This window comes from Mobula birostris, chromosome 3, assembly GCF_030028105.1.
Source record: "Mobula birostris isolate sMobBir1 chromosome 3, sMobBir1.hap1, whole genome shotgun sequence".
NCBI lineage: Eukaryota > Metazoa > Chordata > Chondrichthyes > Myliobatiformes > Myliobatidae > Mobula > Mobula birostris.
Genome location: NC_092372.1, coordinates 44,008,950 through 44,032,173, shown reverse-complemented (window position 1 = coordinate 44,032,173; position 23,224 = coordinate 44,008,950).

Here is a 23,224-nt window from a genome sequence, read left to right as displayed (position 1 = left end):
GAAAGCATTCAACTACTAGAAATGGGCTATCCAAAATGAAATTGAAGTGGATGTATGTAAGCTATTTAAGGGAACGAAAATCTCGGCTTATAAAGTCGACTGGTGATTCCCCTCCATTGATGCCGCCTGATCTGCTGAGTTCCTCCAGTCTTTTTGCGTGTTGCTCTGCTTTTCCAGCATCTGCACAATCGCTTGTGTTTCTCAGATCATAATATTATTTTAAATAAACTATGATCAAACAGGAGAATTCATCCTTGGTTGCATCCATTAATGTTGAACAAATTTAACTTATTGTCTTGAATTGTCATAACGTTTCTTCGGCCTACTGACACCTACACTGAACATCAACACACATTTACACAAATCCTATATCATTCTCACTTCATTCTCCTATATTCCCCTCAAATTCTACCATTCATTTCAATGTAGGAGGCAATTTACAGTGGTAAATTAACCTACCAGCCCTCATATTTTTGGATGCGGGAGCAAACCAGACCATCTGGGGGAAAATTCCACACAGGCAGTGCCAAAGGCCAAGATTTCAACCAAATTCTTCAAAATCAAAATGAGTAAAACTGAATTTATACATAAATATTAGCCCAGCATTAATTTTGTTTTTATGTACTCAAGGGAAGTGAATTTGGTCAGATCAGTACTGATTGCTCGTGCCTTTGTACCCTGAGAGAAGAATTAGAAGACCATCATGGTGGTCTAGAAACTCATATTATCATCATACTCTTACAAATAGATTGGACAACGTATGGACAGCAGATTCCTTCCCTGGAAAGACAACAGTAAATCAGAGGGCCTTTTGCAATGACTGATAATTTCATGGTTATCATTATTGATGCTGTTAGCGTCTCTCTAGATCAGGGTTTCCCTACCATTAAAGGAGGGGCTGTAGACCCCAGTTTGTGAACCCCTGCTCTGGATGGATATCATTACCTGAATTTAAATTCCTCAGCTGTTTGATGGTGGGGTTTAAACTCGAGTCTCCAGATCAATAGTCTAAGCTTCAGAATATTTGTCAGTAACTAAGCCAGCTTAACTAAACTCCTGAAGAAAACATCTATGTTTCTATTGGATTCCAGCTCTGTTTTTCATTTATTGGATATATTCAGAAGTTCCATTTTAGACCATAAGACATAGGAACGGAATTATGCCATTCAACCCATCGAGTTTGATCGATGGCAGACTCAATAGGTTGAATTTGGTTATGAGTATTTGGGCAATCATTATATTTTATATATGCAGTACAAATCCATGATAAGTGACATAACATCTCCTCCTCGCTGACAATCAACACAGGTGCACCTCAAGGATGTGTGCTTAGCCCAACGGTCTACTCGCTACACCAATGATTGTGTGGCTAGGAACAGCTCAAACACCATCTATAAATTTCCCAAAGACACAACTAATGCTGCCAGAATTTCCGATGGTGGCGAGGAGGTATACAGGAGTGAGACAGATCAGTTGGTCGAGTGCTGTCGCAGCACCAACCTTGCACTCAATATCAGTAAGAGCAAGGAATTGAATGTGGACTTCAGGAAGGAAAAGTCAATGGAACTCCATCATGGGCACATGCCTCACCAGCATCCAAGACACCTTCGAAAGACAATGCCTCAAAAATGCAACATCCAACAAAGTTTAAAGTAAATTTATTATCAAGTACATGTATATCACCATATAAAACCCTGATTTTCTTTTTTTGTGGACATACACAGTAAGGCTAAGAAACACAATAGGATCATTGAAAGACCGCACGCAACAGCACAGACAAACAATCAATGTGCAAAAAACAAAAAATAGTGCAAATACAAAAACATAATAATAAAAAAGCAATAAATATTGAGAACATGGGATGTAGAATCCTTGAAAGTGAGTCCGTAGGTTATGGGAACAATTCAGTGATGGGGCGAGCCAAGTTGAGTGAAGTTATCCCCTCTGGTTCAAGAGCCTGATGGTTGAGGCGTAATAACTGTTCCTGAACCTGATCGTGTGGGCCCTAAGGCTCATATGTACCTTCTTCCTGATGGCAGGAGCGAGAGGTGAGCACGGCCTGGGTGGTGGAGGTCTTTGATGATGAATGTTACTTTCCTGAGATAACACTCCATGTAGATGTACTCAGTGATGGAGAGGACTTTAACCACAATGAACTGGGCCATATCCACAACATTTTGTCGGATTTTCCATTCAAAGGTATTGGTGTTTCCATAGCAGGCCATGATGCAGCTTGTCAATATGCTCTCCACCACACACCTATAGAAGTTTGTAAAGGTTTTAGATAATATGCCACATTTTAGCAAACTTCTAAGGAAATAGAGGTGCTGCTGTTCTTTCCTTGTAATGGCACTGTTGTAATAGGCCCAGGACAGATTCTCTGAAATAATAACACAAAGGAATTTAAGTTGCTGACCTCTCTACCTCTGATCCCCTGATGAGGACTGGCTCATGGAGATCTGATTTCCTTCTCTTGAAGTCAATAATCAGCTCCTTGGTCTTGCTGACGTTGAATGAGAGATTGTTGTTGTGGCACCATCAACCAGATTTTTAATCTCCGTCCTATATGCTGATACATCTGCACCTTTGATTCCGCCAACAGTGGTATTGTCAGCAAATTTAAATATGGAATTGGAGCTGTGCTTACCACACAGTCATAAGTATAAAGCAAATTGTGCAGGGGACTAAACACACAGCCTTGAGTTGCACCTGTGCTGATGGTGATTATGGAGGAGATATTGTTGCCACACTGAATTGACTGGGATTTGCAAGTGAAGAAATCGAGGATCCAACTGCACAAAGAAGTCCTGAAGATTATTGATTAGTTTTGAGGGGATGATAGTACTGAATGCTGAGTTGTAGTTAATGAAGAGCGTACTAATGTATGCATCTTTGCTGTCATCAAGGGCTCCCATCACCCATATCATCTTCTCATCAAGGAGGTGGTACAGGAGCCTGAGGACCCACACTCAACATGTCAGGAACAGCTCTTCCTCTCCACCATCAGATTTCTGAATGGACAATGGACCCATGAACACCGCCATAGCATTTTTCCCTCTCTTCTTGCACTACTTACTTAATATAATTTTCTTTATGTATATATATTTCTTATTGTAATTTATAGTTTTTATTCTTATGTATTTCAATGTACTGCTGCTGCAAAACAACAAGTTTCACAACATGTGCCAATGATATTAAAATTGATTCTGATTCTGATTAGTGATTAATTGAAACTGGGTCTAAATTTAATGGAGACACATTTTACATTGTAATTAACTCCTTTGAAATTAAAACACAACATTTTCAAATTATTTCAGGCTATAATTTTTATTAATATTGTGCACAGGATAAAACAAAATTGTGGGGTAATGGAGGCTTTTGACCTGAATAAAATATGATCAGTTGGTCACAGCTTCTATTCAACATGGAGACAAAGGCACTTAACGACTTGTACCACAGTCTCCGTTCTCTGACCTCTTCACTTCTTTCTAAGTGAAATATGGTGAAAGAGGTATTTTGATTGTGAGACCAACCAACCATTGATATCTTTCAGACAGCAAACAAAATTATTGGCCGTAAACAATGGTGCACTCATAAAAATATGTTTGAGCTAAGTACTGAATGTATTGCCTCCACAATGCCTATATTGTACATCTGCCATCTCAGACTGCTGTTTTTCATTTTAGCTAAGCTCAGTTTAGAATCATAGCGAGATATTTTGGGTCATGGTGTAATGTGGTAGTGCATGGAAATGCAGACTACACCTACCTATGATATATTTAACCCTTTATCATGCAGGTTAATACTGTAATCCCTTCTCACAATTGCAGAATTGTGCAAACAGGGATTGCAGGGTTGAGAAATGAATATATGTATTGCACAAATTTCTTCGTCTTTTTAGCCAGAACCACTGTTTTGATGAGTTATCATCAGCATAAAATGTAATTCTGTTGCTTCTCCTTGATATATTGAGTATTTTCAGCAATTTATGTTTTAGTTTCAGATTTCCAATGTCTACACTCATTTTGCTTTTGATAAGATGGCGTGGAAGTAGTTTCAATTAAAGTTTAGGTGACAAAGGGGTGATAGAATGATCCCTGAACTCCGGGATAGTGTGAAAGGATCACAGGCAATTCATAAAGAACAACTGGTACCAGCTGCTCATTTTCTTTATAATTTAATCCAGTTGGGTTTATGAGCCCTGCAAGTTTGTTTGTGAACAAGAAGTAAAAGATGCCCCATACTTTGTTGCCAATTAGTCCCTATAATTGTTGCTCAGTTTCTTGGAGTTTGCCTGGCATTTGTGTCACTTAATATTTCATGACTATTCTAGGTGGGTCCTGAATGAAGTGCCGGATTCTTATACATGAATTAGTTAATGATGCTTTCAGGCAGTTGCCCTTGAGATTCAAGGTTGTGACAGTTGTACTTGGGGATTATGAGACCTAAACCGCAAACTGTAGGCCTATTTACCTTGGTGAAAAGTTGGCAAAGGAATGCATAAAATTAAATGAACTGGTGGAAGGATGACCAGACCTAGACATACTGAATTCTCCTCAGGGCAATATATAACTGAAGAAAGGGGCCTCTGTCCATGTGTTAAAATGAAGCGAAGATTTCCGTCTCCACACCCCTTCTAGCAGAGTCTAGACTCCTGCCATTTTTTTCTCGGTCTCTGTTTCATCCTTCCATCAGTTCACTTAAATGTTTGCATTCCCCCTTACAGTCTCTTTACCAACATAAATAGGCTCATTTGGAGAGGGCACGATGTCAGGTAGATGTTCACTCAAAGACGACAGCAAATACTTTGAGGCCATTTCAGGAATATTTTGTACTTTTGCTGGAATTTTAACTTTGATATTTGCAGCAGCAAGTAGTGTAGGTCATTGTGACCGGAGTTCCATGGAGTGTGAATAGGTTAAGGTCCTGTTGATTTTAACAGATAATCTTGTTTTATGGCTTCTTGCTTTCAGGCTACAGACAGGGCATTGGGTGAGACTGAAACAAGGAAGGGGGCAGGTGAGATAGGGGCATGGGATTAGAGGACCATGGCACAGGGGTGCTAAATTCAATGTTCAAGGTTCAAGGTACATTTATTATCAAAGTATGTGTGAGTATACAACTCTGAGATTCATCTTTTCCAGACAGCCACAGAACAAAGAAAACCATGCAAGCTGTTAAAAGAAAAACATCAACCCCACCCCCACAACACTCACAAAAACATCATGCAAACGGCAATAAGAACATCAAACACCCCCACGTGCAAAAAAGAAATAGCGAAAATGGCAACAAGAACATCACCTCCTCACCCCATGCACAAAAACACAAACAAATCATGCAAACAGCAATAAGAAAAATGGATGAAAACACAGAATATAAAAACATAAAACTGAAAGAGTCCAAATGAACTACAGTCCAATCCATAAATCACAGTCCCAGAACTTTGGTATCATCCTCCAACAGCAGTGAGGGTGAGAGAGAGAGACCACTCGAACGCAGTGGCCTTCCCTCGTAGGCACTGAGTGAAAGACCATCACATATAGCCACTTCTCTGACAGCAGCAAGCGAATGCTTGCTAACACATGCTTGCCTTCTGCATTACTCAATATTTCAATCTTCCTTGACGCTTTAATCAGCAAGACCAGCAAAAAATGGAGTCAATTATGGGCTTGCACCTCATCTCTAGGCTCTAGGCCTCTTGTTACTTTGAGCAGAAACATTCCTGCTCCTGCTCCTCCTATACCTTCCGGAAAGGCACCTTTTTGATAGATCTGTCCTTTCTCACATTTCTTGAACTGTGGAATTTCCAGATAATTATATATATCTATATATGCAATGGGTAGGCCTAAAAACCAAGTATATTCTGTAAAACAGCAGCATCAGCATCAGGTGGCTATAGACACAGTTAAACATACCTTCAAACAACAAATAGATCAAATCAAGTCAAAGTAAAATTTATTATCAAAGTATATATATTACCATAAATAACCTTGAGATTCATTTTCTTACAGGCATTTACAGGCAAATAAAGCAATACAATATTATTTACAAAAATATATATATAAACAAAGACTGACAAGCAACCAATGTGCAAACGAAGACAACTTTTGTTTATAAAGAAATACCAAGAACGAATTGTAAGGAGTCCTTGAAAGTGACTCTGTAGGTTGTAGAATCAGTTCAGAGTTGTGGTGAGTGTAGTTACCCACACCAGTTCAGGAGCCTGGTGGTTGTAGGAAAATACTGATCCTAAACCTTGTGGTGTGGGTTTCTATACCTCCTACCTGAGGTGGTTGTAGCGAGAAGAGAGCATGGCCTGGGTGGTAGGGGTCCTCGATGCTGAATGCTGCTCCCTTATAGCAGTGCTTTAAGTAAATGTGCTCAATGGTGGGAAGGACTCTGCCTTTGAATGGCCAGGTTGTATCCACCAATTTCTGTAGCCTTTTCCGACATTGGTGATTCCATACCAGGCCATGATGCAACCAGTTAGGAAAGTCTTCACTGTGCATCTATAGAAGTTTTCCAGCACACCCAGCTCTCTGGTAATGGCAATATAAGGCAAAGAATGTTTCTGGTAAGGAGTTACTCAATAATCATTTTATAACAATGGTGTTGTTATCATTGCGTCTGGCATCATCCGAGTCATATTCTCTTCTCGCTGCTGCCATCAGGAAGACGGTACAGGAGCCACAGGACTCACATAATCAGGCTCAGGAACCCTCAAACATCATGCTCTTGAACCAGAGGGATAATTTCACTCAACTTCACTTGCTTCATAACCCACAACCTATGGGCTCACTTTCAAGAACCCTTCATTGCATGTTTTCAATATTTATTGCTTATATATTTATTATTATTTATTTTTTTCTCAGCTCAGGCTGGTAAAGCCTGATGTATGGGCATGGGCAAGCACACTCATTTGTCAATTGCTAGGAACTTCCGGACTATTTTAGTGGTGATTAGTATTGTGGCTTTCTGAAGGTTTACATAGCTATGACTGTGTACTGTGTAGTGCTATTGTTTAATGCTATTGTGTAGTGCCTTTGGGATGATACCAGTTGTAGATATTGGGACAATGTATACCTGCTCATGTTCCAAATTCTTTCAATTTCCTCTTTTAACTCAGCATATTTCTGGTGTTTTTCACTTACTGATTTCTGTAAGTTATGAGTGTTTGGAAAGGCTGTATCTATTAAATAAGTTGTCCTTGTTTGTTTATCCTGTATTATATCCAGATGGTTATTACGTATTGTCCTATCTGTGATAACAGATTGGTCAATAGACGATAGGTGCAGGAGTAGGCCATTTGGCCCCTCGAGCCAGCACCGCCATTCACTGTGATCATGGCTGATCATCCACTATCAGTATCCAGTTCCTGCCTTATCCCCATAACCTTTGATTCCATTATCTTTAAGAGCTCAATCCATCTCTTTCTTGAAAGCAACCAGAGACTTGGCCTCCACAGCCTTCTGGGGCAGAGCATTCCATATATCCACTACTCTCTGGGTGAAAAAGTTTTTCCTCAACTCCGTTCTAAATGGCCTACCCCTAATTCTTAAACTGTGTCCTCTGGTTCTGGACTCACCCATCAGCGGGAACATGCTTCCTGCCTCCAGTGTGTCCAATCCCTTAATAATCTTATATGTTTCAATAAGATCCCCTCTCAGCCTTCTAAATTCCAGAGTATACAAGCCCAGTTGCTCCAATCTTTCAACATATGACAGTCCTGCCATCCCGGGAATTAACCTTGTGAACCTACGCGGCACTCCCTCAATAGCAGAATGTCCTTCCTCAAATTTGGAGACCAAAACTGCACACAATACTCCAGGTGTGGTCTCACCAGGGCCCTGTACAACTGCAGAAGGACCTCTTTGCTCTTATACTCAATTCCCCTTGTTATGAAGGCCAGCATGCCATTAGCTTTCTTCACTGCCTGCTGTACTTGCATGCTTGCTTTCAGTGATTGACGTACAAGTACACCTAGATCTCGTTGTACTTCCCCTTTTCCTAACTTGACTCTATTTAGATAATAATCTGCCTTCCTGTTCTTACCACCAAAGTGGATAACCTCACATTTATCCACAGTAAACTGCATCTGCCCACTCACCCAGCCTGTCCAAGTCACTCTGCATTCTCATAACATCCTCCCCACATTTCACACTGCCACCCAGCTTTGTGTCATCTGCAAATTTGCTAATGTTGCTTTTAATGTTACTTTTGGTCATAATGTAATTTGTGGTACTCTGACTTTAAAACTGGATCAGGCTTGCATTTATAGTAAAGGGTGACTTCTTTTATGAGTTTACACTTTAAAGCATCATTTTGGTGAATGATATTTACCTCTTGATTGTACCTGCGTAAGTAATCAGATTGAGTTAAACAACTAAAAGATCCTGTAATGTGTTGGATTTTTCCTGTTTTTTCTTGGCATTTTCTACATTTATCATCTTGAAACTGTTGGTCTTTTATTAAGTATTGTGGTTCATTTTTTGTGTTAACTACCTGGTCCTGTATTGCCACAAGGAACCTTTCTGTTTCTGGGAAGAGATCCAACTCCAACTCTGAGCCAGGCTTTCAACGCTTCCTTGTCGACATCCAGTATTATTACTATTATTAACTTCTTTTTCTTTCTTTTTGGACTTGCACAGTTTGTTGTCTTTTGCACATTAGCTGTTTGTCCATCCTGTTGGGTGCGGTTTTCGTTGATTCTATTGTGTTTCTTGTATTTACTGTGATTGTCCTCAGGAAAATAAATCTCAGGATTGTATATGGTGACATATACAGTATGTACTTTGATAATAAATTTACTTCGAACTTTCAACTTTTGAGTCCCCCACTATCTCACAATGTGACCAGAATTTTAGCTGAACTGGACATTCAAGTACCATGGTTAGATCAATGGGTGGTAATAGAAAGTTCCCTTCTTGGTGCTTCAAAGCAACTGCTCTGATTAAGTCCACAAGAAAGTGCAGAGACGTGAAAGCAGCTCAGTCTATTACAAAAACTGTCCTTCTTTCTATTGACTGTCTAAACTTTCTGCAGCCTTGGGGAAGCAGCCAACATAACTATTCCCTTTTCTCCTTTCTCCCCCTCCCCCCATCACAAAGAACATACCGCCACACTAAAGGACAGCTTCTATCCCACTGTTATCAGAATTATGAATGGATTACTCAGATGCTAAAATTTGAACTCTTGATCTCCCAGTCTACCTCATTCTGGCCCCTGCACTTCATAATACTTACTGTAACTGTAACACTATATTCTTTATTCTGCTTTTCTTTTTACCACCTCATTGTACTCATTAATGGAATGATTTGTCTAAATGGTACACAAATGAAAGCGTTTCACTGTATCACATTGCCCTCTTGGTACACATGAAATAATGAGCCGATTCCAATGCTAATTCTAAGTCGTGGCTCATCTCCTGACCTGCCACCTTTCTGGAGCGTGTACCTCGTGTAAGACCCGGGAAGCTGGATATCATCCAGGACAAAGCAGCCCTCCTAATTCACACCAGTTCACTATGTGCAATGCATCTCATCGATTAGAATTCATCAAGGTTCCTCTGATTCCTGGATCTCTATCAGTAAGAAGGGCAAGATAGACAAAGCAATATCACAAATTTCAAGTTCTCATCCAAGTATCTCACAATCCTGAATGAGAAAAATGTTACCATGCCTTCTTCTCTTGCTAAATATCCTGTTATTGTCCAACTAACAGTTGTATATGAATGCCTCTGGTATACAAGTTCAACTAACAATTGTATATGAATGCCTTTGGTATACACATTCAAGCATTTCAAGTAGATGGCTCACCACCACCTTCTCGAAGAAGACTGAGGATTAATAATGAATACTGACTTTGCCAACGTTAGAGTCACTGAGTCATAGAGCAGAGAAATAGGCCCTTCAACCCATCTAGTTCATGCCAAACTGTAATTCTGCCTAGTCCCATCACCCACACCCGGAACATAGTCCTCCATACCCTCCCATCCATGTACTTATCCAAATTTCTCTTAAATGTTGAAATTAACCCTGTATCCACCACTTTCACTGGAAGCTCATTCTACACTCATACCATTCTCTGGATGAAGAGTTTCCCCTTAAATATTTCACTTTCACCATTAACCTATGACCTCTATAGTTCTAGTCTCACCCATCCTCAGTGGAAAAAAGCTTTGCTTGCATTTACCCTGTCTGTACCCCTCATAATTCTGTATACAGTATGTCTATCAAATCTCTGCTCCTTCTCCTTTGCTCCAAGGAATAAAATCCACACCTACTCAACCCTACCCTGTAACTGGGGTCCTTAAGTCTTGGCAACACCATTGTAAGTTTTCTCTGTACTCTTTCAATCTTACCGGCATCTTTCCTATAGGTAGGTGACTAGGATTGCACACATTACTCTGAATTAGGCCTCATCAACATTTTATACAATTTCAACATAACATTCCAACTCCTGTACTCAATACTTTAATTTATGAAGGCCCATATGCCAAAAGCTCTCTTTATGACTCTATTTACCTGTACCTCCTAGGTCCTATGAATGATCTGAAAAAAATCCGTATGTTCTATAAATATACTGATCTAATCTCTCAGAAATCGCAATGTTGCAAGATTTGATATCACAATTTGTAATGGTTCTTCATCTATTTTGTTCAAACAAACCAGCATATGTGGTTAGATCAAATAATAATTTTAAATGTAAGCGGCAATGAAGCATCGGTTGAAGAACATCTCTGCAACATACTCTTCCTCAGTGTCACCTGTTTTCAATTTAAATTGCAATAATATTCACATACTGTACATGATGCTATCACAGTTGGTGCAGTTTGTTTACAGGAAGTGTTCATAACCCCATTAAGAAGCAGACTGGAAGTTTATGATGTAAATGTCTGAACCACCAGTGGCAAGGGACGAAGCAAGACCAAGCAAAAACATTTGAAATGATCATGTCGCTAAAGCATGGCAGGCATACAGAAATAATGTACAATTTGATGCAACTTAGCACTCTGCGTTCTTGGGCTCAGTAATTTCTTGTTATTATTTGCTTCAGTGATATCATTGACAAATACTGTAAAGACCTAATCTTACAAACATCCTGTTAACTGGTGAAGTCACTCTCACATTTCTAAAAAAGATAACTTGTGATTACATTTTGTTTTACTTTATTACATTGACCATGTGGAACTTAAAGTTCCTTAGAAACCAAAAGCTTTAGAACAAATGGCAATCATTAAATTATATTATTTAGCAAACTGGAACTCCTGATGCATTACCGTAAACTTGTATAAACATTAAAAATTGTGTCTAGTGATTAACATGTTCTTCTTATAGATGACCAAAGAATGGAAATTGTAACTTCAATAACCCAGGGAGATTCAACGGACATAAGACAGAAAATCCTCATCACTGAGTCAAACTTCTTTTGAATCCAAATCAACTGAAATTTCAAATGTAGGAATCTGAAACAAATTGAATGGCTGAGTTCTGTCCATATTTCTGTCTTTCTTCCTTTAATTCCAACTCCTTGCTGGAATCTTGGAATCAATCAATTTACTGGAAGGAAAATGGAAGACCAAAAATATTTGGACAGGCATTGTTCCACCATTTGTTACGCCATCCCAACTTATACTGGTGACTCTAGTATTTGGGTCCTAGCCTTCTTATAAGCTAAGTTACTCATCCCTTAAAAAGAAATCTAAGACTATCTTGACCTGGATTTTCCCATTAGCAGTGTGAGTCTCCTTTTCAACTCCACCTCAACTGCACAGATAGCGATAGCCTAACAGCCTTCATAGCAGTCCTTTTGGGCTAGGGCATTATTTTTCAAGCAGAAATGTGTACATGCAATAGGCTATTAAATGAATGGTTGCTTCAGTGAATCATATCTGTTAGACATTGTTGGGAAAAGGATTAATTTTCCTATTAATATGTTGGAAACTTCAGAGCTTAGATTTTACTTCCATTTGCTGCATTTAGAGTACCTAAGAAAGCCTCAAGCACTTTTTTAAACTACGTTGAATAATTGTTCTGCAGATACAAATGTCTGGTCTATATTTTGTAATGAAAAATCTGAAAAAGTGCATGAGTCTTTTAGATAATCTCTGCTTTGTTGTTCAATGTCTGCCTGTCAATCAATAATTACCCCTTAGGGACTTCTCTTTTGTCAAGGAAATTATTCAAGTAAAATCAGACTTTAAGGTCATAATACTCATGAGAGTATAAACAAGTCAGTTTTGTTACCAAGTTTCATACCAATATCTTAGAGAATATAGTTGGTTAAAAGTTGCACCTCCTGGTCCTGTGGAAATATATACAGTATGATATTTCATTTCCTATACAATAAGAACACAGAACTGGGGTCATTGCTTTTAAAGAGGCATGTGCACGGTAGCATATTTAGAAAATTAACTAGGTCCTGGTCTACCTACAACATTATTTCTTGTTTAACCTTTTCAAAATTCGATAAATTAGTAATATATTAATAAAAATGGAAATCATTAAGGATATATTAATTTTTACACATTATACATAATTACATCTGGTAAAACATTATATATGTTTTACCGGAAGTAATTATGTATAATGTATAAAAATTCGGGAAGAACAGCATGGGTGAACAAGTCCCTGTCACACTGTGCTCGTGCAGCCTAATATGGTAAGTAATATGCCATCCCAGAATGATGTATTCAAAACCTTTGGAAAGGACTTTTCAAGGGAAATAGAATCAAGCTTCTCTTTTTAGAAGATTTCTTAGGATCAATGTGGTGGAATAGTAATTAAGCGTGTTGCACGTCCCAAACAGAACGGACAAGGTATAATGTAGACACAAGAGAAGCTGTAGAGGTCAGAAATCTGGAGCAAAACATTAAGGTACTGGAAACAGGTCAAACAGCATCAATGGAGGGCTTTAGCCAAGTGGACATTTCTAGCTGAGACCTTTCATGAAGGACTGGAAAGAAAGGGTGAGAGGAATAGCCAGTATAAACAGGTGGGGGAAGGGCTGGAGCAAGAGCTGGCCAGGTGAGATGGGAATGATATGCAGGCAAAGGCATAAAAAAGTTCAATTGCCTCACAAGAGCAACATGGCTGAACATAGTTTTATACATTTGATGATACAAAGAGCTGCAGATTTTGGAACCTGGAGCGACAAACAGTCTGCTAGAGAAAGTCAGTGGGTTAAGTCATCGAGTCGTACAACATGGAACCTGGTCCATTGGCCCAGCTCTTCCATGCTGACTGTGGTGCCCTGCGAGCAAGTTCCATAGACTTCTTAACCCTTCTTATGTTGAGTATTATTTGTTGGCTGGGGAGGAATTGCTGATGTTTCGGGTTGAAAGCATGTATTATTTTTTTAGCTTAGACAATAGACAATAGACAATAGGTGCAGAAGTAGACCATTCGGCCCTTCGAGTCTGCACCACCATTCTGAGATCATGGCTGATCATCTACTATCAATACCCGGTTCCTGCCTTGTCCCCATAACCCTTGATTCCCCTATCCATAAGATACCTATCTAGCTCCTTCTTGAAAGCATCCAGAGAATTGGCTTCCACTGCCTTCTGAGACAGCGCGTTCCACACCTCCACAACCCTCTGGAAGAAGGAGTTCCTCCTCAACTCTGTCCTAAATGACCTACCCCTTATTCTTAAACCATGCCCTCTGGTACTGGACTCTCCCAGCATCTGGAACATATTTCCTGCCTCTACCTTGTCCAATCCCTTAATAATCTTATATGTCTCAATCAGTTCCCCCCTCAATCTCCTTAATTCCAGCATGTACAAGCCCAGTCTCTCTAACCTCTCTGCGTAAGACAGTCCGGACATGCCAAGAATTAACCTAGTGAACCTACGTTGCACCTCCTCCCCAGCCAGGATGTCCTTCCTTAACCCTGGAGACCAAAACTGCACACAATTCTCCAGGTGTGGTCTCACCAGGGCCCCGTACAAATGCAAAGGGATTTCCTTGCTCTTGTACTCAATTCCCTTTGTAATAAAGGCCAACATTCCATTAGCCTTCTTCACTGCCTGCTGCACTTGCTCATTCACCTTCAGAGACTGATGAACAAGTACTCCTAGATCTCTTTGTACTTCTCCCTTACCTAACTCCACACCGTTCAGATAATAATCTGCCTTCCTGTTCTTGCTCCCAAAGTGAATAACCTCACACTTATTCACATTAAACGCCATCTGCCAAGTTTCTGCCCACTCACCCAGCCTATCCAAGTCACCTTGAATTCTCCTAACATCCTCATCACATGTCACACCGCCACCCAGCTTAGTATCATCAGCAAACTTGCTGATGTTATTCACAATGCCTTCCTCTAAATCATTGACGTAAATTGTAAACAGCTGTGATCCCAATACCGAGCCCTGTGGCACCCCACTAGTCACCACCTGCCAATCCGAGAAACACCCATTCACTGCTACCCTTTGCTTTCTATCTGCCAACCAGTTTTCTATCCATGTCAATATCCTCCCCCCAATGCCAAGAGCTCTGATTTTACCCACCAATTTCCTATGTGGTACCTTATCAAATGCCTTCTGAAAGTCAAGGTACACCACATCCACTGGATCTCCTGCATCTATCTTCCTGGTTACATCCTCAAAAAACTCCAATAGATTAGTCAAGCAAGATTTGCCCTTGGTAAATCCATGCTGGCTCGGCCCAATCCTATCACTGCTATCAGGATATGCCGCTATTTCATCTTTAATAATGGACTCTAGCGTCTTCCCCACTACTGATGTTAGGCTAACAGGGCGATAATTCTCTGTTTTCTCCCTCCCTCTTTTCTTAAAAAGTGGGATAACATTAGCTGTTCGCCAATCCTCAGGAACTGATCCTGAATCTAAGGAACGTTGGAAAATGATCACTAATGCATCCGCAGTTTCCAGAGCCACCTCCTTTAGTACCCTAAGATGCAGACCATCTGGACCTGGGAATTTGTTAGCCTTCAGTCCCATCAGTCTACTCATCACCGTTTCCTTCCTAATGTCAATTTGTTTCAGTTCCTCTGTTACCCTATGTCCTTGGCCCATCCATACATCTGGGAGATTGCCTGTGTCTTCCCTAGTGAAGACAGATCCAAAGTACTTAGTAAATTCATCTGCCATTTCTCTGTTTCCCATAACAATTTCTCCCAATTCATTCTTCAAGGGCCCAACATTGTTCTTAACTATCCTCCTTCTCTTCACATAACCTAAAAAAACTTTTGCTATCCTCCTTTATATTCCTAGCTAGCTTGCGTTCATACCTCATTTTTTCTCCCCGTATTGCCTTTTTAGTTAAGTTCTGTTGCTCCTTAAAAATTTCCCAGTCATCCGTCTTCCCACCCACCTTAGCTCTGTTATACTTCTTTTTTAATACTACACTATCTCTGACTTCCTTTGTCAACCACTGTGGCCACTTTCCCTCCTTTGAATCCTTCCTTCTCTGGGGAATGAACTGATTTTGCACCTTGTGCATTATTCCCAAGAATACCTGCCATTGCTGTTCCACTGTCTTTCCTGCTAGGATATCTGACCAGTCAACTTTGGCCAGCTCCTCCCTCATGGCTCCATAGTCTCCTTTGTTCAACTGCAATACTGACACTTCTGATCTGCCCTTATCCCTCTCAACTTGCAGATAAAAATTTATCATATTATGGTCACTACCTCCTAATGGCTCCTTTACTTCAAGATCACTTATCAAATCCTGTTCATTGCACAACACTAAATGCAGAATAGCCTTATCCCTGGTCAGCTCTCGTACAAGCTGCTCCAAAAATGCATCCCGTAGGCACTCTACAAACTCCCTATCCTGGGGTCCAGTACCAACCTGATTTTCCCAGTTCACCTGCATGTTGAAATCCCCCATAACTACTGCGACATTTCCTTTGCCACATGCCATTGTTAACTCCCTATTCAACTTGCACCCAATATCCATGCTACTGTTTGGGGGCCTGTAGATAACACCTATTAGGGTCTTTTTGCCCTTACTGTTCCTCAGTTCTATCCACACTGACTCTACTTCTCCTGATTCTACGTCCCCCCTTGCAAGGGACTGAATCTCATTCCTCACCAACAGGGCCACCCCACCCCCTCTGCCCACTTTTCTGTCCCTTCGATAGCACGTATACCCTTGTACATTCAATTCCCAGGTCTGATTCCCTGCAGCCATGTCTCCGTTATCCCAACAACATCATAGTTACCCATTCGCACCTGAGCTTCAAGCTCATCCGCCTTGTTTTTTTAACCCATTTCTCCTCTCTCTGTTTAAATCGCTGCCTATTGTGCATAACCCAGCTCCCCGAACTCTCACCAGGCTATACGCCCCTTGAATTTTGTTGTCCTTCTTAAATTTACTTACTCTTTCTGCACATTTAACTCCATGCTCTGTCAGACCATCCCTCTGCACATGTATCCTCCTTATTACTCATTCCGCCTCACCTTTCTCTACTTCACACTTAATATTCCGGAACCATGTAGTCCCCACCTGTCCTTTATACTTCATCTCGCTATCCTCTCTCACATTCTGGATCCCTGTCCCCTGCAAATTTAGCTTAAACCCCCCCAAGCAGCACTAGCAAACTTTCCTGCAAGAATGTTAGTACCCCTCCAATTCAGGTGTAAACTGTCCCGTCGGAACAGATCCCACCTTCCCTGGAACAAAGCCCAATTATCTAAAAACCTGAAGCCCTCCCTCCTGCACCATCCTCTCAGCCACGTATTGATCTGTATAATCCTTCTGTTCCTCGCCTCACTTGCACGTAGCACAGGTAGCAATCCTGAGATTGTTACCCTGGAGCCTTCAGCTTCGCACTTAACTCCCTGAACTCACTACGCAGGACCCCCTCACTCTTCCTACCCACGTCGTTGGTCCCTACATGGACCACAACATCTGGATTCTTGCCCTCCCTCTCAAGAATAACCTGCACCCGATCTGAGATGTCCTGGACCCCGGCACCAGGGAGGCAACATACTGTCTGAGACTCCTGTTCTCCCCCAGAAAATCTCCTATCTGCCCCCCTGACTATAGAATCCCCTATCACTACTGCTGTCCCCTCCTCCCCTTCTGAGTTGAGGGTCCAACCTCAGTGCCAGAGACAGGACCACTGCAGTTTGTTCCTGGTAGGTCATCCGCACCAACAGTATCCAAAACGGTATACTTATTGTTGTTGGGCATGGCCACAGGGGTGCTCTGCTCTCTCTGCCTGCTCCCCCTCCATCTCCTGACAGTCACCCAGTTGCCTACCTCCCGTCTTTTCCGTGTGACTACCTCCCGATAACTCTTATCTATCTCTGTCTCTGCCTCCCGAATGATCCGTAGTTCATCCAGCTCCAGCTCCAGCTCCAATTCCCTAACTCGCTCTGATAGGGGCTGCAGCTGAATGCACCTTCTGCAGGTGTGGTGCTTCTACACTTCCTTCTCAGTGACACATTACAAAACAACTTTCAATTCTTCCCATGCTGTCAACTATTGTCCCTTTCAGCTACGGCCTGAAGGGCATTCTCCACACCTCTTTCTCATTCCATTCAATGGCGTGTAGCTTCATTCTCCTCTCATATATTTGCACAATCATCGACTCCTCCCAGTATTATTTCCTAATCACATCTCAAAGGCAACTTGCATTATGTAGAAACAGCAAATTTGCCCTAGTAGTCTAAGCATATAGTAAATCAGATGATCAAACCTTTGGTCAGAGAGGAGTTTCAGTGAGAGAGATGGAGGGGTTTAAGGGTTCCAGAGCTTAGACCCTTGTGAAATAAAGGTGCCATTGCTGTAGGTAGATCAATTAAAATGAGGGAAGTTCAGAGGCTAGGAATGGAGGAGTGGGATATCTAAGAGGGAGGAAGTGGTATAGTTGGGGTAAAAAAGACTTTATGTCCGCAGGCATATGAACTTGAGTTTATAGAGGGTGGATGGCAGGAAGATTAGTCAAAATCAAAGCAATGGTTAATTCATAAGCAATGAAGGTGGTAAGGTTTGAGCAGCAGAATAGCTGAGGCAAGGGCAGAGTTAAACAATACTAAGTAGGTGGAAATTTATACCAGAAAGGATACTGTATATTGTCAGAATCCTAGGTTCAAGTATAACAGCAGGGACATAAGCAGCTTGGTATAGCCAAAGTTAGTTCTCAGTAAAAGAGATTGTATAAGCTTCCCCTTACATTCAGAAACTTATTATTCTCATCTTACTTTCACTCCATCTCTCAACAAAGCATCTTACGAACAATTTCCACTTAACTTTTATTAACACCTCTCATTTATTCTGACTCTCCCTTTTTTTCATGCAGAGAAAGACACCATTAGGATCAGTGGCTCCAACTGAACTATTGGCATCTTCAAAGAACAAGACAAGTGAATAAAGTCGCCAGCCTATCCTCCAATTACACAGACTTACATTCATTTCACAGATGTTGACAGAAGCTTCATGATTTTAAGTCTTATTCTCAAAATCATCATAATCAACTTCTGTATCTGTTCTATGGATTCTTGGCAGCAGAATACCCCCTGTGTGGAAAGACACTTCAGTAGAGCACAGTCCAGCTGAGGATGCATCATTGCGAGCTCCACTTCTTCCAGGCCTTGGACCATGAATTAGAAACTTGTGTAGAGACATCCAGCACCAGCGAGCTATGTTCCATCTAAGCTGTGTGCGTGTGCACGCGCACACACATTTTTCAACCAGTACACAAAGGAAATTAATGTGCGCACAAAAGGTTAGTTACATAAAATAATGTAGTAATTAATAATTATACTTATTGAAGATAATCTTTTAGCTAAACGTTTCTGTTAACTAGTTAGTCAGTTTTTCAAATACCATAATGCACGTCACTAATTTACGTCACGTCACCTTTCCTGTTCCGGTTTGTGCAGCTGCATCACGGCGGCAGCCATCTTTGGCCAGCAGTGTTCATATCGTAAAGTTTACAAAGATCTGTTTCAAATCCTGTAGATAGCTTAGTAAGTTTTTATTGGAAAAAATATTGATTCACTATGTCAAATTCAAAAGAAGTGAAGGGCGTGAAGCGTAAAAGAACTGCAAATTTGATTAAAGTTGAATGGCTTAACAAAATAGTAGAAACTGCTACAATGAAAGCTCATGAGGTCATGAACGTTAAGCTACGAGAAATATTTATGTATGATTCGGAAACTGGAGTTATCTGTTTGTATTGTCGTGATGTGAAAGTTGCTGGAGAATTTGCTAGTGGAAAGAAGTGGGATGATATTTGGAAACTTGACTTTTTGAAGCGTGATTTGGCAAGTAAATCGCATTTGGATGGTGTACAAAAGCTCAGGCAACAGAACCCGTCATTACCCGTTACAGGAATGCTTCTCATGTTACGGTTGAGTGCAGATGAGCAAGAGTGAAAACGATCAAACCCAGAGGTACAAGAATGGTCAGCTTTTGATTTCTCCACAATTGCAGATTGTGACTTCACATTTGGTGATGAACAAGTTAATGCGTTATGTCTAAAATATCATGATTTTCTAGCTGAAAATACTGTAATAGTTAGACAGTTTAATGATTTCAAATTTTCCATGCAAGAAAAAATTAAATCCAAACTGATTTCAAACTTTGCTCAAATGGTGGCATTTGTACTTCAAAATCAACTGTTTTGCCACCTTGCACAGTTGATGGACGTTGGGGGAACCTAGACTGTGTCTAATGCAGACTGTGAGCAAGGTTTTAGCCTAATGAATCAACTCAAAAACAAGCTGAGAAACCGTTTAGGTGAATGTCATTTGGATATGTTACTGAGAATCAAAAGCTATCAATTGGATGGAAGTTCCATTAGTCAAGTTAGAGTTTACAAAGAATAGGTAAATGCCAAAGACAGGAGAGACAAAAAATAACTGAGTGACTTAAATATGTATGTTATTTTGCTGTTATTCTGTGCAGTTATATGTCAAATGTTTTGTAAACCTACATAAACTGTGCCATGTGTGCATTCAGTGTCACAGGAAAAAAAAATTGCACCACATAAGATTTTTGCACACACTGACTACTAAAAATTAGAGGGAACATTGCCAGCGAGTGAAGGTAACCATGGAAATGACAGGAAAGGAAACAATATGCTAAAACCAGCAGCATGCAGTGCAGTGTGGTGGTGCAACATTGAGTGTTAATGCCTCATAGGTCCAAGGACATAAGTGTAATACTGAACTTGGCTAATTGGTAATGATATTCAATTTGTTGTTGTCAATATGCCAAAACATACTGAAAAACTTTGTTTTGCATGCTATCTATACAGATCTTTTTGAAAAAAAAATCAATGTATTATAAAGGGAAAAGCAGTAAAAGAATGCAGAATAGGTGTTACAGATATGGTTGCAAAGAAAGTACAGTGCAGGTAGACAATATGGCGCAAGGGCCATGGCAAAGTAGATAATGGAGTCAAGATTTTATCTTCCATGCGAGGTCTGTTTCAGAGTCTTATAGCAATGCGATAGAAGCTGACTTTGAGTCTGGTGGTACATGTTTTCACGCTCTTGTATCTACTGCCCGATGGAAGGGGAAAGAAGGGCGCCAGGGATCTTTGCTGTCTGTGCTAAATGTTCAGTCTCTTTTTGACTATATAGGTCATCTTGCTGCCCTGGTTTCTGCTAACATCCTGAAGATGTTCTGATAATTGCTACTGCCTAAGTAGCCTATTTTTAATTAATGATTAATGGCAAACAAAGAAATCAGATGGAAAGAAAATAATTCCAGGAATTCAGGGGAATAAATGGAGGAAAAAGGGACTAATGTGGTTTTTGCCCTGTGAGCCAGCATTGACCCAGTAGCTGAATGGCATCCTTCTGCATTGTGATAGGAAATTTAATTATTGATTGAAATGTACTAAACTTTCTAACTCTATGTTATACGTGATAAATTGGTTTATTATGGTCACATACAGCAAAGTAGAGTGAAAAACTTGTCATGGATTCCAACTATAGAGATCAATTCATTACAATGATGCATAAAGGTAGTGCAAGGTAAACCAATAGGAGAGTTCCGAATGAACTGCTAAAGTACCGAGAAAGTGAAGCTCAAGTAGATAGTAAGATGCAAGATCACATGGAGGTGGATTGTGAGATCAAGAGTCTGTCTTATCATACTAAGGAAACACTAAATAGTCTTATAAGAGTGGGATAGAAATGTTCTTGAGCCCGGTGGTATATGATTTCAGACTTTAGTAACTTCTGATGTGATGGCGGGTGGGGTGGGAAGAGAGAATGTCTGATGTGGATGGGATCTTTGATTATGATGGCTATCTTGAGGACATTTCAAGAGTAGAAAAAAATCTATTGAGAGGAGGTTGGTTTTCATGATGTTCTGAGTTGTGTCTGCACTCTTTGCAGTTTCTTGCTTTCATGAGCAGAGCAGTGGCCATACCAACCGGTGATGCATCTGAATAGGATGCTTTCTGTGGTACATCGATAAAATTGATGAGGGTTAAAGGGGACATTGTTAATTTCTTTATCCTCCTGAGGAAGTCGAGGCCATGGCAGTAACATGGCTAGACATGGAAAGGCTGTTAGTGATGTTCAACTCCTAGGAACTTGAAACTCTCAATCCTCTCAACCGCAGCATCGTTGTGCATTATCCCTGTCTTGAAAATAACCAACTCGTTTGTTTTGCTGTCATTGAGGGAAAGGTTGTTGTCATGTTGCAAGGTTCTCTTCCTCCTTCCTATACTCTGATTCATCATTACTTGAGCTATAGCCTGCTGTGGTGGCGTCATCTGCAAATGTGTGATGGAAATAGAGCAGAATCTGGCCACACAGTCGTGTGTGTAGGGAGTAGAACAGAAGGCTGAGGATGCAGCCTTGTGGGCCATCAGTGTCAGGTATTGATGCCTATCCTTACCAATTCTGGTCTGATGGCAGAAAATCAAAGATTCAAAGTGCATTTATAAATTCAATATTATCAAATATTATAAATCAAGGATCCAGTTGTAAAATGAGTCCCAGGTATAGAAATTTGGAGATAAGTTTCCTTGGAATTACAGTAGAGAAGATAGAGTTGTAGTCAATAAACAACAGCCTCACATCGGTGTCTTTGCTGTCCAGATGCTTCAGGGATAGGTGGGGCCAGGGAATTGGCATCAGCCGTGGACCTGTTTTGATATAGGTGAATTGCAGTAGACGAGGTTTTGAACTATTTCAAGAAGAGTTTGTTGAGGTCATGATAAAACAGAAAACAGTCTGCAAAAGTTTCTGTGTTTAATTCTGCAGCAAAATATTCAACAAAAACTGAAATCCAGGAAATGGCATTCATACAGAGTCACGAACAATTACTTCAGTACTGTAATTTGAGAGCATGCTGGATATTTTGCTGATTCTAGTCCTTGATTTGAAACACAAGTTGATAATCTCTTCCACTGCAGGGGCTTTTGCTGCTGATTAGATCATGTATTTCCTGGTCTTGTGAATTTTTGTGTATATTTCTTTCCCTTCAAAGCTCTGGAGATGTAGTTTTATCAGTTGTTCTATTTTAATTGAGGACGCTTACCCCACATATAATTTCAATGCTATCTTTTACCTTTATTAAAGCTCTTCAAATATTATACTGAAAACTTGCAATGTTTTAGACGATGTGATCACAATTCCATCTCCTTTACTATAGCATTGGAGAGGGATAGGAACAGACAAGTCAGGAAAACGTTTAATTGGAGTAAGGGGAAATATGAGGCTATCAGGCAAGAGCTTGGAAGCATAAATTGGGAACAGATGTTCTCAGAGAAACATATGAAAGAAATGTGGCAAATATTCAGGGGATAGTTGCGTGGAGTTCTGCATAGGTATGTTCCAATGAGACAGGGAAAGGATGGTAGGGTACAGGAACCGTGGTGTACAAAGGCTGTTGTAAATCTAGTCAAGAAGAAAAGAAAAGCTTACGAAAGGTTAAAAAAACTAGGTAATGATAGAGATCTAGAGGATTATAAGGCTAGCAGGAAGGAGTTTAAGAATGAAATTAGGAGAGCCAGAAGGGGCCATGAGAAGGCCTTGGTGGACAGGATTAAGGAAAAGCCCAAGGCATTCTACAAGTATGTGAAGAGCATGAGGATAAGACGTGAAGGAATAGGACCAATCAAGTGTGACAGTGGAAAAGTGTGTGTGAAACCGGAGGATATAGCAGAGGTACCTAATGAATAGTTTGCTTCAGTATTCACTATGGACAAGGATCTTGGCAATTGTAGGGATGACTTACAGTGTACTGAAAAGCTTGAGCATATAGATATTAAGAAAGAGGAT